This window comes from Bemisia tabaci, chromosome 10 (genome assembly GCF_918797505.1).
Source record: "Bemisia tabaci chromosome 10, PGI_BMITA_v3".
In the NCBI taxonomy this organism is placed as follows: Eukaryota; Metazoa; Arthropoda; class Insecta; order Hemiptera; family Aleyrodidae; genus Bemisia; species Bemisia tabaci.
In genome coordinates this window covers 12,047,461-12,064,695 of record NC_092802.1, presented here as the reverse complement: position 1 = coordinate 12,064,695, position 17,235 = coordinate 12,047,461, and the positions used below count along the sequence as shown (strand labels likewise).

General features: G+C 39.8%; 1 protein-coding gene across 2 annotated transcripts in view; it reads right to left on the bottom strand.

Moving 5' to 3' along the window:
* Positions 1-17,235, bottom strand: part of LOC109044655 (gamma-aminobutyric acid receptor alpha-like) — a 164,974-nt gene that overhangs the window by 126,903 nt on the left and 20,836 nt on the right. The window lies entirely within an intron of this gene.

Genomic DNA, 17,235 nt, shown 5'->3' with positions numbered 1-17,235 from the left:
TTAACGCCGGCCGCACTGTGTTTGCCGCATTATTCGAACTCGTGTTAGTATAATCGCGGCATGATTAGACCCTATCTCATCGATCGCTGGAAATTGCGTATTGTGGCCCATTTTTCAGGGCACCACTCAACGCTGCATCGGTGACCTGCATCCATTTTTAGCAGGCGAAGGCGGCATTAGAGAATTCTCTGAAAGTTTCAAACAAATCTATGCAATCCCTCTACCTCAAAAAAATTAATAAAAAAATATAATGACCCAAAAAATTTGGCAACGGCAAATGCCACTTCTTCAAGAAAAAGCGCCCAAAATGTACTTAGTCTTTAATTCCATATCATTTCGAGTCTGCTCTCTCTTAAATTATCAGAAAGAGTCATTGCTTAGAAAATAAAGTTGCCGTTTTGCTGGTAATCGTTTAATCGCCCCCTCCCCTCTTCCCTCCTCGGCTTGTCATTTTCACTTAAACTCACTTTCAAGAACGCAAATAGCGTGGAAAATAAGCCAATTTAAACCGCGGAGAACAGCAGAAGCCAGCCTTCGCGTCACTCCAAATTAGAGCGCCGAACTGTTAGATTGTAGTGATTACGGCCCTCGAGTGGATGAGCAAGAGGTGACGTTGGTGAAAAGTATTGGAAAGACACGAAAAACCACGTAACGTAAGCGCGAGAAAGACAGAAAAGTTCCCGTCTCAGGGGCACGAGAAGATGGGGAGCAGTGGCGTGGCGTGCTTTTCGATCCATCGATGTTTCCCCATTCGAAGCTGTGGTAAATAATCGATTATTAAGGTGTTCGCTGCGAACGCCATGTTTATCGATACTTTTCCATAGGTTTAAATGACTGATCAATCGACATATCGCAATTCACGCCACGCCACTGATGGAGAGAGAAAGCGCCGCACAATGGAGCGAGTCAATCGGAGAAGTCGAGCAAAATGTGGACATTTTCAGAGCTTAGACTGCCGTGCTAAAGAAGAAAGTCGTATGAACTATCGAGAGATGCCAAATTTCCCTTGATAAAATATGAATTTCTGAGAACATTCATGCATATTTTTCCATGAAATTTTCAGATATTTTAGATTTAATTGCATACAAAATTGTCTAAAAATTATGGAAAATAATATTCGCAATGGAGATGTTGCATGTGTGAGGAATTTGCGATTTGACTGTTGATTCTTATGTAAAAAATCGTGAGAAACACGATGGTGCCACTGGTTTTCTCTGAAATCAACTCCCAAGCTCAAAAAAAGCTCTCAAGTTGAGGCCGAAATGGAGGGGATATCCCACGCTATCCTGAGAGTCCACCTCTACATCAAGACAAACTCCCCATGCAAAGATAGGGAGCAAATATGGGAGACTTTACTATACTCTGACACAGTGTCACGAGTATGGTAATCAACACCAGACTCTAGGGTAGTATTTGCCATGTTATGGTATAAATCACCACAGCTCTGGTGAATACTACTACAATTCTGGTGATTCGCACTAAATAATATCACCGTGTAAAAAATCACGTAGACTTATTAATTTTTTTCCAGTGTGCAGTTTCCGTCAAAAATTCCATGTCCAACTTTTTTCATCTACTGGATCCACTGAGCGTCGCAGAGAAGTTGCACCGTCTTCCCAATCACTTCTCCCCCATTAGTCGAGACGATGCACGGGAATTCTGCATATCCTTCCCTGAAGAAATCGCGCGGGGGTGTAGAGAGGGGGGAGGTAGAGAGAGAGAGAGAAAACTTCGCGTCGCCCATGCTCGTACGATGCAATGCGAGAGAGAGAGAGGGGGCGACGGGAACAAGGAGAGAGTTGATTAAACGACTGCTCGTAGGCGCTTTTGTTTAAAGGCCTCTCGACAAGATGCTGAGTCAGCCCTGAAATGTCCTCAAATGTCCCACAAAACGGGCCCAGTTTGGGCCGGGGGGAGGGGAGCTCCCGTGACGCGCAGGTTGCATACACCCGGGGTCTCGGGGGACTTGAGCATAAATTATAAACATGGGCGAGTATCTCAGTGCCGCGCTTAACAACCCCCCTCCCCCTCCCTCGGTCCGATGCACTTTCACTTGCGATCCATTGTCCTATTTTTCGCGGTTGCATTCCGGCGACTCGTTAGACGCGCCGTCACCACCGATTCGCGTTATTACGTCGCTGCCCCGACGTGAGGGCGGATCACGGTTTATGCGTGAGCCCTGGTCGCCGTTTAACACAATGATTTCCGCGGCTCATGTGGAGAAATAGATACACCCTTGTGGCGGAAAAGCGACGATTGGCTCCCTCCGGCGCCACGCTGGACCCCCACTCACTTCCGTTTGCGATATATCAATTGGATCGCATTTAGCAAAAAGGAACCAGCGCAATCACAGTGTTGCTAACATGTTGCTTCTTCATAATTATCTAAAAACTCTCCCAAAATAGCAAATTATTTTTGTATCCTACCAAAAATGTTAATACTCTACATGTATTCAGTATTTTTTGGAAGAAAAAAAGAATATGCACAATTTTGATAACGCTGTAATCACGGTGGTTCCTTTTTGCCAAATGCGATTCAGTTGATCTGCCCTTTATACCTATGGGAAAGGCACGATAAAGCAGCGACAAGACATAGCCGACCAATCACGCTCCGCCTTTTAATCTATGTCATCTACGCGTCCACCGGACAAATACAAAATTTCAACGATCAGGCTGCTAATCGACTCTTCATTTCAAATTCGCCAATGCGCTGTACTGACACAATTAGATGAATCATAGGCGAACTCAAATGTTCTATTTTATGCTGTAAAAGAAAATATTGATTTTTTGACGATTTTTGACGGTGTGAAAATTAAAAATGCAAAAAGTTAAAAAGGAGTCATGGACTGAAGCCCTATGAAAATTTTGGAATCTCCGGGTCTCAGGGACTTAAGTCACATAGCCAAGAGGCTCCATTTTAGTATCATAAAGCTTTTTCAGGTTCTTTCTCGTTATTCCCGAATAAATGGCAGCCGCGCGCGATGGAGTCCTAGTAGGAGCAGAAAACAAATATTTATTATTAATCACGCCTTTAGCATATCGATCGACGCATCCCATTCGCTGCCAATAGGATTGAGCCAGATCGTAGACTAATTAAGTTTCTGCTAGCTTACGCAGTCTCCCTCCTCCTCCTCTCTCTACAGCCGCCCTACTGGGAGTGTAGAGCTCGGATTAAAGAATTGACTGCTTCGTTGTCAATTTTTCCCCATATTATTATTTACTACGTATTTTGAAGCAATGGTCTCGATAAAAACAAAAAAGGTCCTTAAAGGACAACAATCAGCTTTCCCTGGTAAAAATTGGCAGTATTCCAAAATACCATAGACCTACAGTCGGCTGTAAGATTTCCGATAGCTTCTATAGCCGGCTACACAATTCCTTATAGCCTTTTATAGCCGATGGCGATTAAGCAACAGCCAGGCGATAAAGTGTATGCTAAAAGTTACTAATTACGGATGCCAGGATTTAGTGAGTTTTTGGACTACTGCTCTCTTTTTGGGCCGTAGTATCTTGATTTATTTTGCGAGGATAGCTCCGTACTTTCGACGGATGTCTGCCATTCCTAATATATTAGAGCGCCTTCAGTTTCGTATGATACCGTGCAATACCTCTGGTGTGAAATAGTTGCTTCAAGCGCCGTGGCACGCTGCGGAGCGGCAGGCGGGCAGCCAGCGCGAAAGGCGCATTGGCGCCTACAAACCTAACAGGGATACTTCACGCGTTGCGCAATGCGTGAAGTATCCCTGTTAGGTTTGTAGGCGCCAATGCGTCGCCGCTCCGCTTTGTGTTAGGCTCTAATATTTCATGTGGCGGAGTCAGCGTTATTCAACTCATGATTGTTGTCAATGTTTGCAAATCCTGTATGGATTATTCTCATTTTAATTGATGAAAAAAATACGTGTTACAGGAAAAGATAATGTGTGTTTTGTAAATATTAGGGTGGTTTCCTATCAAACTTAATGATTTCCAAAGCTCACGAATTTCTACACAATTTCTTATAGCCTTTTATAATCGATGGCGAAAAAGCAACAGCCAGGCGATAAAGTGTAAAGCCCGGCGATAGGAACTACAGCCCGGCTGCATAATTTTTTATCGCTTCGTATAGCCCGGCCGTATGATTTTGTCCGCATTCTACAGCCAGCTATATGATTTTCTGTAGCCTTCTTTAGCCGGCTATAAGAATTCCTATGGTATTTTGAAACGCAGCTCTTATCGCCAATTTTTACCAGGGTTACCCTGAATTCCAGTAACTCCATGGATTTTTTGACAGTGGGAGGGGAAGGGGGTGGGAGGAGGAGGGGGGGTCAACGAGAATAATTGGTTTTAGTTGATCATCGAATCTCATCAGTTAGATGAATTGCCGTTAGGATAGAAATTACTGTTACTTCGTTGAACTTTAAGAAATCAAGAAACGTAGGAGTCGCCTCCAGATTTTGGTTGAAAGCACATTTGTGCTTAATTTTGAACATTTATATTAAACAACTCACGCTTCCACTACGCAGAGCCAGATCCAGAAATTTGGCAACGCCGTTTCCCTTCCTTTTAAATCTATGTTAAATAATCGATTCTTGTCAGGACACTTAGCCTCTCTAAGAATCGATGTTTAAATGGAGAAAAACAATGTAGCCAATTTTCTGGATCCGCCAACGCTAGGTATTTTCGTCAAGACGCGTCTCGGTGGCTACTCAGGTCACCATCCCATCTTCAGCTAACATTTCGTCGTTTTTTTCACGAAAGAACGTAACTCCAATTCAATGTTGTTAAATTTCCCTTCGCAAATTACGTATTATCCGGTAGAATCTTGGCATTTTCTGATTGCTGATTTTACTAATTTTTCCTTGGATCAAATATAAAAATCATAAAAATCTAGGATAAAAATTGCATAGATACATTTTTGTAAATAAATTAATTGTTTGTATAAATTTGGCAACCTTGAAATGGAATTTAGTTCCTTCGTCCAGGAGACGATGCTTTGTTTTAGTTGTTTAAACAAAATTCTTAGTGTGTTTAGCTAGTCGAGAAGAATCAAAGCGTCAAAACACGATTCTGAGACCAGCGCAACGGACCCATCGGCAGGTTCCTAGATCTTAAAAACGGAACCATCAAGTGGATTGCATTTAGCAAAAAGGAACCAGCGTGAAAACAGTGCTGTAACACATGTTGCTTCTTCATAATTATCTAAAAGATCGCCCAGAATAGCAGATCGTTTTTTCTTCCCGCCAAAAAATTATACATTTTGGAGAAAAATAATTGTGTAAATTTGAACACTGTACAATATATTAAGTATTCTTAAAAGAGAAGAAGAAGTTGCACAATTTTGAAAACATTGTAATCGCGCTACTTCCTTTTTGCTAAATGCACTAAAAAAAAATTCTCGGCTTTTTTACCAAGGTCCGTTGGTACCTTTACCATCTCACTTTTTTTACTAATTATTGGTAATTTTACCAAGACAGACTGGTAAGCTTACCTAAAAACCGGTATTTTTACTGTTTTTTCAGGCAAGAATACCAATTTTATTGGTAGGTAATCAATTCCCAGTAACTTTGCCATTTTAGCTCGGTAATTCTACCACAGTCGATAAAAAAAATTGGCGTTTTTACCAAGATCCAGTGAAATTACCGAGAAAGTTCAATAATTTTACCAAGATTTCTCGGTAAAATTACCAATTCCATAAATGGTAATTTTACCGAGAAAAAACTGGGATCAAATAGAACCCTGAATTCTTGGTAATTTTACCCTTTTCTTAGTAAATACACCGAGATTTTTTTTTTCAGAGTACGATCCAAGTTTACCCACAATTTGACGACGATGCAAAGAAAGCGGCTATTCGTTACCATCTCATCCCGTCCGAAATAAAATTGGCAGTGAGTTTGAGAGGGGTTCTGCCCGCATTTCAAGGAGCAATGACGCCCGGCTCGAATAAGAATCCGCTGCGAACAATGAGTGATAGCCGGTCTTATTTACCCCCTCCCACCCCTCCCAGCAACCCCTTCGCCCCGCTCCCCCCTAGGGCTCGCCTAATAGTGAATATGCACAGATCGAATAAGAATTATTTTCTTTTGTTACCAAGTCCAACTTGGAATCTGACTTGGGCCATGTTGCCACGAATCGCAAAGAGAAACCGCAGGGATCACAGAAAGTTCCATAGAAATGCTGATCTATGCTGCCGTGATAAGGAAGATCGCCGTATGAACATTCGAGAGTTGCCAGATTTCCTTCAATAAAATGTTTATTTTTGAAGAAAGATATAAAGATTTTTCTTTGAAATTTTCAAGGACTTCAGGTGAAATTGCGAGCGAGATTATCTGAAAAATTGGAAGGGAGATATTCATAAGCTTACCAAGAAATGCATGTTTTATGAAAGGAAATTTGACAAAGCCCGAAGGTTCATGCGGCGTTTTTCCTCGTATGGTCCAGCTCAACAATACAGGAAACGTGTCATCCTCTATTTTCTTCCACTTTCGCTGATCTTTATCAACATTTTTGTGTTTTCTTTGCATTTTTTTTGTTTGTAAAAACGTTCCTACGGCTTTGAGTGCTTCCCTGGAAATATTCTCGTGCTACACACTTACATAAGAAAGAAATAAATAAAAAGAGGCAAAATATAGTGTTTGTTTTCTAAGATGTATTGTTTGCAATTGCGTTATCCCTAGTTTTCTTTCTCATTTTAAGTTTAAAAAAGGAAAATAAAATGGACCTGGAAAGAACAATTCTAAAAAGACGACAAAATAGCCATAATAGTGTTTGTTACCTAAGATATATTGTTTGAAATTGTGTAATCCCTAGTTTTCTTTCTCATTTTAAGTTCAAGAAAAGAAAAGAAAATAAACATGGAAAGAAAAGTTCTGAAAAGACGACAAAAATTCCAGAAACGTTTAATTTCCTTTGGGTGCAGCAAATATGAAATTCTGAAATATTGTGGTATAAGGGAAACATTGCATCACATACAGTCTTTTTTGAACAGAATCAGATAACTGTCTATTTGCATCAAAAGTGACGTACAGTAATTTTCAATTTGAGCTGTAAATGAATTTGGCTTGCTCTTATAATCACCCGAAAGTCAAGTCCAGCTAGTCGAAGCGCCTTCAATTTCGGTGCATGCAACAAGGCTGTCCATTGAGCAGGAATAGTTGTATCCAAACGCCTTCACTACCTTTGCGCATTTCCATTTATTGTGGCGGACTTTGAACGCCGGCCGTCCATGCTTAGGTGTTAGTATTCTTCTTTTATCTCTTTTTACTACAAACTTAAGTTCCATTATAAAGTATTAGCAAGAAGACTCATAAGTTTTGCGTAAACGAAAGGCTTAGAACCAGTAAGATTTAATTTTATTTCAATTCACTTTTGAAAGTATTTATTACTCTAGAATAATTTGCAATTTTCCAATAAAATTAGTTGCGAATTTTCTTCGTGACTCAACGAGCATACCACAGAACTGCCATGAAAACTTTTAGAACCAACATTAGGCGTTGAATTTAAGTGCTGTACTGAATAGTGCAAATAGTGCACTGTACAGTGTCTTTCCTGCCTTATGATGGGCCACTTGCTAAGATATTAATAAATGCACGTAGCTAGATGTTTCCTCCTCAAAAGTTCACGGGGAAAACTGATCACACAACGGAAAATCTGAAAATCAACTCCTTGACAAGACATAAGTGTTATGTATTAAAATTTGTCAAATGTCAGAAAAACATATGACGTTATTTGTGTAATCGAACCCCAATTTTATCTGTGTTTATTTAAAAGACTGTTTAAAGTCGTTCAGGAGTTGATTACCAAACTCTCCGTTTTGTGAATCATTTTCTATGTAAAATTTTGTAGAGAAAACATGCGACGTTTTCTTCTAATTGGACCGCATTTAGCAGAAAGGAACCAAGTCTTATCAGCCATTGCCAAATTTAACTGCGCAATATCATTTTTTACACGAGATTATTCAATTATTCTAGACTCCAACCAGACACTGTTCATGATTCTTCAACATCAAAGTCTCCACACTAAAAAAAGAAAAAAAGAAAAAGAAAATAAGCATGTGAACCGAACGTTCGTTGTTTCTTATCATCCCAAATATTCGGTTCGTTAAACTGAACCTTCGGTTCGTGTAACTGAATGTTCGATAAGACCAAACTTTGTTCGTCAGTTCACTTTACCGCACAAGTTCGGTTACATGAACCGAAAGTTCGGTTTGACGAGCTGAAAATATAGTTTGATAAAAAATTAGTTGCAGTGGCGTGGCGTGCTTCGCGTTATATCGATTGATCGGCCTTTTAAACCTATGGAAAAGTATCGATAAACAGGGTGTTAATAATCGACTATTCACCACAGCTTCAAATGGGGGAAATGTTGGAATGCTATGGACTACCGCATTTCGGTCTAACGAACTTTTTTTTTCAGTGTGTGATTTATATGAAAATAACAATTCTATATATATATAATAACAATTCACCTCCGAAATTCTTAAGCTAGTTCAATGCTATCGTGTCTGCGGGAAGCGTCTCCGAACTCGATCTCAAAAACGTAAACGATTCCCCGAAGAGATTAACCCGCTTCCTCGAATCTGTTTACCTCTTATTTGCAGAAACATCTGTCTACTAAAACGACACTCGCAGCAGCAGACAGGCCGTCTGTCTCCACCAGCGTCGCGTCGCCGCCTTTTAGCGGGCTCTCGCGAATCGATTATCGAATCGTATCGAATAATCCTGGCAGTGGCGCGGCGTGCTTTGCGATATATCGATTGCTCTGCCATTTAAAACTATGGAAAAGAATCGATTAACACGGTGTTCGCAGCGGACACCTTAATAATCGATTCTTTACCATAGGTTTAAATGGCATAACAATCGATTTATCGTAAAACACGCCACGTCACTGCATCCTGATCGATAAATCCCTATCTTAGCAATGCTTTTTATCGATCGAGGTCATTCGATATCGATTCAACAATCGGGCCGCAGTCCCAAATCGCGACCCGGCAAGAGGGATGAGTCAAAACGGGTGTTTTCTCGAATTGAACTCATTGAATTAGGAGCTATCAACGCTAAGCTTTCCGCTGAGCAGCTCTCTAATTTTGCTCACTTGCTCGGCGCCCACTGTTGTCGGACTGCGAGCAGGCTCGACGCACAGTGGAACGAGTAGAGGTCGGACAAAATTTGAAAACTTTAAAGGCTCGAAACTCTGTTATTACAAAACGCGGAGGTCTTAAAAGGGGTCCTGTTGGTGTTTTTGTAAAATTAACTATAGAAAGCATCCCTCAAACCTAAAAAATTTTACGAACTAAAAATCTAAATTTTCAGCTTTAGTCACAAAAATCATGTCCAACCTCTCCTACTGACTCGATCCACTGTGCGACGGTTTGAAATGAAGGCTTCCTGAAGAAATTAACACAATTTCGCATCTCACGGAAAAATGTTGAATGTTGCTTCAGCATTTATAATGTTAAAAAAATGTGCGACTAGTAGAAATGCTGATCTTACGATATAAAAAAAAAAAAATGCTAGGTTAAATACGTCCACGGTTAAATGAACAGATTGAAAGTGGAGTTGGCATTTTTTAAAATGTAAAATCAGCATTCGATACTTGATACACGTTTGTTTAACAGTATAATGCTAAATATAATTTTTTTTTTAAAAAAAATGAGTCTATTTCGATTTTCTACAGTTAATTTAATATTTCTAAGTGCTGTGTAAAGAGAACTAACCTAAAAATACATGACTACATTTGAATCATCCAGAATACCTGATTTCTGTGTAGCTCTCCCGACGCATAAACACATAACATAAATCTCATCATGAGGTGCTCATATTGAAACCTGAAATTACTTCTCTTGCATACGCATGAGTCGCTCCTACAGCGCGCTCTGGCGTTCTTTGCACGCTACATGCGCCTATCTTCTCGAGGGTAATCGGGCAACGGACAACGCAACATTTATTCGTCAACGCCCTCCCACCATCCCTTTATGGTACGTGCCCATCACCTCTTCCCAGGTGGGACCCAATCCAAAACTTGTTCGGACAACCTCTCCTCCGACATTCTTTGCGCATGTCCATTTCTTAATAACTGCCTGGACATGACGTCGTGCACGATATCACTTTTAACGTTCATCACCTGGCGAATCCTTTCATTACAAGCAAGGTCCCGTCTCAAGTTGCCGGCTGATCGCCACCAAAAATCCATTTCAATGTTTTCCTCTTGCTTTTTAAAAAAAGGTCCTTGGTCTCCCGAAAATTCATCTTGGGCAAAGGATATTTATGCGTCTTAATGAAGGAGCTGGGGTGGAGATTTTAAGGTAATCAACCGATAGCTCTCCTATGAAGGCAAGACAACTTAAGAATAAACCTATTGATAGACCGATGAAAGCTGATTGTAAGTCATTTATATCGTAAGCTCGCGGCTCACTGCCATCTTCCATCGCAGATGAGTTCCCCCACCTGACAGAATCATCCGATGTGTTATCCATAATTCTTCTAGCAAGTCCAGCCTCCAGCAAATGAGCTATAATCTGATTGAGTTCATCGTAAACTAATGAATTCTTAAGCACTGGCATTTCTAAAGGACAATGCATGAGACACTCTTTCACCAAATGGTATTCCAACGTTTGTTTTGGAAGGAAATGTTGAATCAAAACATTTTCCCTTGGATTCAACATGGACGGTAGGCTAACAAGGAACGCATCTGAAAGTATTCCAGACTTTCTAACATTTAAATATTGCCGTGCATAAATACTATCCTCAATTTCGGCCCCCTCATTAGTTGTCCAGTTTCCATCGAGGAAACTCCGTGAATAGCGTTCATCGTAATAGAATACGTAACTATTTACTAACTTTTCTTTCAAGGGATCGGATAGCATCAGGTTCTTTTCAGCGAATAAATTAGTGTCCGTCTCTCGACTGTTTAATGTCTCAATCAAAAGGTCGGACTCTTCCAAAGTCTTCAGAGAGTCAATTTCTGGGTACAGCACTCGGTTACTCAGTAATGTCGTCATGCTGCTTAAGAACGCTGTAGAAATAATAAGTGAAGAGAAGCTAAATATTAAAAACAGGATCTTCCCGGTGCGAAGATGGCCCAGATTTAGGGAGGGAGGACTTCCACAGAAGAAATATGCGGAGATCGTCAGCACCGATGATGTGTCTCTGAGATGATCTCTCTGTGCCTCAGAGTAGAGTCGTTTAAAAATTTCAATTTGTGAATACTGAAAAACGTATTGAGTACAGCTAAAACCAAAGATAGTCATTATAGTCAGAGCCCATACGATTGGTGTGAAACTTTTGAAAATCACCAGGCCTTGAGACATGAAGTCGCTGTGCGGAGTTGCAATGCACAAGGCACTAGTCTCAACACTTTCCAAAAAATCGAATGTTGAGCGATCGGGTTTTCCTACAGCGACTCCATTTCCGAATAAGTACAAATCAATGTCATATTTTAAGCTCGCTTTTTTCGCAAAATCTTCCCTCCAAATTTCAACTGAGTATAATACTGAAGCATAATTTAAACGGCAATTTAGTGAGTTAGCAAGGAGCTCGACTGCAGTCTTATGGAAAGAAATCCATCTGTCAAATGTTGCTGGGTTTAGAACCGTCAAGTTAGGGGTGTAGATGTAGTCTATGTACACTTTTAAAGGTCTTGCATTCATATTTTTAAGCGAGAAATCGAAAAAAGTATCATCATTCTCATTATCGAACGATATAAGTTTATTTGTGAACGGGTCATATTTTTCGCAACCTTGAGGATGGCAAATAATCGCTTTGCGGCCTTTGAAAAAGCGCCAAAAAAATTTGAAGCAAAAAAGCATACTGTCAAACGGATCTATTTCACGATTTTGATCGCCTTCACCGATCAATCTTAGGTGATTAGAATTTTCCAGGTGTTTGGATTTTGACTTATCCAAATTTTGCTGAAATTCTTTCAAGAAGAAGACCAGGTAATTTTTGGAGTTCCAAATGTTGTTGACGTATAAACCATGAGTTGCGTTGACGACTGAATCACTAAGAGTCGAATCGTCTTCAAGTTCGGCGGAAGATATACCAAACGTTTTACTACAGGTTTTTCCTTCTTTGCCCCCTATGAAATGTCCGTCAACCCGAATACAATGGTTGGAATAGATATTTTCCGAACTAAACTCGCCACCTATGTGATCGCGTTGAGGCCCAGTTGAATTTTCACCGTTTAAATCGAATGTTCTCTGGTCGGAAATCGAATAAAAAATCAATTTGAGCAAGACATCCACATCGTTGACGAAAAAGATCATATTTTTGGGGTCATGAGAGAAGACCGAACTTGTCAATTTGCTGGATATCACAATAGTCTGAATAGACTTTTCATGCAAGCGTTTGATTAAATTCACAGATGGAAGATCTGAATTCAATCCGATCGTGTAGAACATCTTCTGCTTTGATTGTTTTACTATGTGTTGGCATGCGAGGAAAGCAAATGCGTCGATACTTTCAGATTGATTAGTTTTGGATTGCAAAAAATTGGTGCAAGTGTGATATCTGATTGTTATCAAAGTGAAGAACAAAAAAATCGCGAGAGATATGTTGCGCGCTGTCATTTTGATGAAGTTTCGGAGGAAGAAAATTGGTAATAGAAAATTTACTTACTCCTCAAAAGCACTTATACTGAGCATATACCTCAAATTCGCCAAAACGCATAGCTTAATAACGAAGCACCATCTCGTTTCGTAGGATATGAGCCATCAAAGTGAAAAGTAAGTTTTGGCTTAAGGGGATTCGCAAGATTCAATTCTCTTATTATTTTAATTTTAAGTAACCAGTAGCTGATTTTCTTCACTCAACTTCAGTCGGTGAATCACTCCACACGAATGTAAGGTATTTGAGGAAAATCCACAAAATACTGGGTTTTGCGGACAGGTTCAAGGTATGATATCTTGACCTGTTTTTCCATTCCGAAGCAAACTTAAGTGCTGCACACGACAAATTATGTGGATTTTTTGGGAACGCATTTCATATTTGAAGCCTGTATGCTATCAATTCCTCAAGGGCGCATACCTTTCAAGCCTCTAAAGTTGTCTAATGGTATAAAATAGTTTTCCTGAAAATGTAATGCAAAGTTGAGTACGTTTCCATTGAATTATAAAAACGTTTTTCAAAAAAAGAGTTTTTCCAACACGAAGATGATCGTCATATGTCATGTTACATATCACCAGACCACTTATATCGGTTTGCGACGTTGTAGACTCACTGTCATACTTAAATTTTTGAATGAAAAACTAATCAAAGTCCATTCTCAAAAACTTTCTCAGTTTTCCTCTCTGTGCGAAGAAAACTCTGTGAACATTTCAACAATTGATATTGATTTGTTCTCCTTCAAAATTAAATAAAATGGGAGTGGACATTTTTAAACACTGTAAACGAGATACGTCATAGTCTGGTGGTTTCACCGCGGAAATGATCCTTCATTTGACAACTGCCTGATTATCTTTCCTAGTCTTTCAGTTTATAGCATCGAATAAATTTTTTCGGTGGTGTTGAAATATTCCTAAGTTTTTATTGCAGAATGTGACGTATAACTTTAAACGGAAGTGATTGCCTGTTGAACAACATCGATTTCTTTCTTCTTGTTTTTCGAAGCTTCAAATTAACGTTCCTGGGCGGAGAGGAACGGAGTAAAGCCGCTGTATGGCGGAACAGAGAAGTGGCAAAATTAACACCAGACAGTCAACTTCGTGCTGTTAAGTGTAAAATGCCGCTGTAATTGGGTTTTCCGTCTGGTCGCCGACGTTAAGTAATGGATCTCTTGCATTCAAAACATGATTGCCATGTGAGATAGGAGGAAAAGCTATTTGAGAACGGGTCTGTGCACGTAAGAGATACAGCCAAGTGAATAGACTCTCTGCGAGAGAATTCACACGTAAATTACATTGAGCACATCACAAAAGTCTGAAATATACCCCCTTACGCGCAGTTTGCATAGATTGTAACACGCTTTTTCAAATTTACCGCGTATGCGGGCAATTCTCTATAGTGGCAGACAATCAGGTTTGCCTTGAGGGATACTCGAGAAAACCTGACCTAAGTAACAGTGGCGTGGCGTGCTTTGCGATATGTCGAATGATCTGCCATTTAAAGCTATGGAAAATGATCGATAAACAGGGTATTCGCAACGAACACCTTATTAATCGATTCTTTACCACAGCTTCAAATGGAGAATTATCGATAATCGATCATTCACGCCACGCCACTGCTAAGTAAAGCAAACAGTCTCATGAGTTTCGCGATCAGTGGCGATGCGTAAATGATAGCGATTATTATCGATTTTCCCCCTCTGAAGCTATGGTAATGAATCGATTATTATAGTGTTCATCGCGAGCATCCTGTTTATCGACCTTTATCTATCGGTTTAAATGGCAGATCAATCGATGTATCGCAAATCAGGCCACGTCACAGCTCGCGATCTGTTAAATCCTTATGGCCTGGTTACACGCTCAAATTTCCGTCAAATTCCGATCAAAATGATGACCAAGGTGGCGGTCGAGAGTTATCTAGATTGATGAGTAAAATTAATTAAAACAGCGTGTTGATTGAAATAAGCATGAAATAAGCACGGTTGTGTGGAAATCAGATGAAGGATGAGCCCCACACTTCCATCATCTACCATCAAATTTTTGCAGGCCACAGAAATTTGATGGTAGATGGTGCGCACCAGTCACCATTTGATCGGAAATTTATGGGAATTTGAGCGTGTAACGCACATCACGTAAAATTTAAATCGATTTGAAGAATTTTTTTTTGCAAAACCAAGAAAAAAGGAGAAAACATATACTAGAAAACGAAGAAAGTCATACTTCAGAAAAATTTTGCGCAACTGCGGGCTGATTATTGAAATTAATAGAAAAAGCCATAGACAATGAAGACACACATGGTATGGAGGGATCCTATTGGTGGAAGCGGGTGGTTGCAATGGATAAAGGAGGTAGGTAATAGATTAAGAGCCACCCATTTCAACCGATAGGATCGCTCCATGCTCCTTATTTTTTCTTTGTCTAAAGCTTTGTCTATAAATTTCAACAATCAGCCCGCTGTTTGTTTATTTAAGTTAGGTTTCTCTCTGGGTAAACTTGACTGTCCGCTACTATGGAAAACTGCTCGCAAACGCGGTAAGTTTTCGTATAACGAACCACGCAGATTGCGGGCTAAGGGGTACATTACACAAAACTGGCTAATTACGCGCCACACTTGGCAACGCTGACTCAAAGAACTTCAGCACGAGTCTCGATGACAACTCTAGGTTGCGCGCTTTTTTGCCGCTTCGCAAGCTCATGTTTTACAATTTGCACGCCGTTTTATTTTGCAGCTCGAAAACTGGCTTTTGATCATTCTGCGAGTTGGTGTTTGCGTTCATTTTTCGCTCGAACGAGCGCTCCCGTCTTGTTTTCGTTCGGTATTTATTTTAGCCAAATAGTTTAAGTCCGTGCGTTTTCACTTCAACAACGTTAGGTTTAATTAAAAATAGTTAAAATTTAAAAAAAAGAGTGTAGAATACTTGAGGGCATTGACTTTTCTCCTTTAAGATATTCTCACGTCGATCAAGCCGGAGGGCTCACCCTCAACTGAATCGGTTTCTGATAGAAGATCGTAAGTAACAATTGTCAAAACTGAAAAAAAATATGGTAGATTTTACCATACTCTGACGCAGTGATCCGATTAGGGTAATAAGCACCAGACTATTGTAGAATTTTCCATATCATAGAAAATATCACCAGAGTTCTGGTGAATACTATAATTCTGATTATTTCCACTAAATAGTATCATTGTGCAAAAAATTAAGTAGACTCATAGATGATGTTACCATACTTTTTTTCCATGAAATTATTACTATTTTTTTTATTTTATCAATTTTTTTTTTAAAGTTTTTGCATTTTTGGTTTCATGAAGATTACTTACATATCTTATGGTAATTTTTGCTTTCATTTTCTTTTGGAAAAAGTGAGCGATGCCTCTGAATGTTTCCTTCTTCCAAAGTTTATAGCTCTATGCTCTCCTTGAATAATAAAAATCACCACATGGCTCAAAACTTTTACTACCGCAAAAGCTAATAAATCGACTTACAGAGTTAAGCTCTGAGAGAAAACTTAAAGGTGTAAACATAGAGAATTAGGAGAAGGATACCATACCGTTTAAGAGTGGCTATAGTTAAAGAATGATACGCACAGAGGCAAATATCAAAGAAGGCGTTTGGATGCAACTAAACCTGCTCAATGGATCTCCTCGTTGCATACACTAAAAATGAAGGCGCTTCACTGGACTAGTCTTACCATCTTGTTCTTTCCTTTCCTTTTCAAACTTCTTCTAGAAATTTTGTTGATCTTTTTAACATTATGATCTTTTTTACACCTCCCCTGACATTTAATTCTAGTAAAAATGTATTTGTAAAAAAAAATGTAAAATGTAATTATAGTAGAATTAAATGTCAGGGGAGGTTATCTGGTGGTTTTTATGTTTCTAAAGGTTTAAAACAAGGATGTTGTCTGTCACCTACTTTATTTAAGATCTTTCTAGAACACGTTTTAAAAGAGTGGAAAAAGAAGTGCTCTGGCATGGGCGTTCCCCTAAATGATACGGACACATTGTATACTCTATGTTTTGCTGATGACCAGGTGGTGATCGCGCAGGATGCGGATGACGCTGAATATATGACTCGGAAATTAGTGCTAGAATATCGAAGGTGGGGCCTAGAGGTCAGTGTCAAGAAAACGGAAAAGTTGACGATTGGAGGGGATCAGCAAGACATAGAGCTGGAAGATGGACAGTGTATTAAAAGCTGCGAGCATTACAAATATTTAGGAGTTCGAGTATCCCAGGATGGAAAGATGGACCAAGCCATAAAAGATCGAAACCTGCAGGGAAGGAAAGCTATTGCTATGTTAAATAGGATTCTTTGGGATCAAAGTATCTCTAAAGAAAAAAAGAGAATGATTTATAATACCATAATCAAAAGCATTCTGACCTACGGCAGTGAAGTGTGGCCCATGAAAGAGCGTACCAAAAAGATTCTTAAGGCAACTGAGATGGATTTCTGGCGAAGATCAGCCGGAATCTCGAGGAGAGATCACGTAAGGAACGAAAGAGTCCGTGAGATCATGAACGCCGAGCAGAACATCGTGCATGAAATTATGACCAAACAGCTTGTCTGGTATGGTCATGTTCAACGAATGGCGGATGATAGGTTGCCTAAGAAGGTGCTAGATTGGGTTCCTCCTGGGAGAAGACGTAGGGGACGCCCAGCA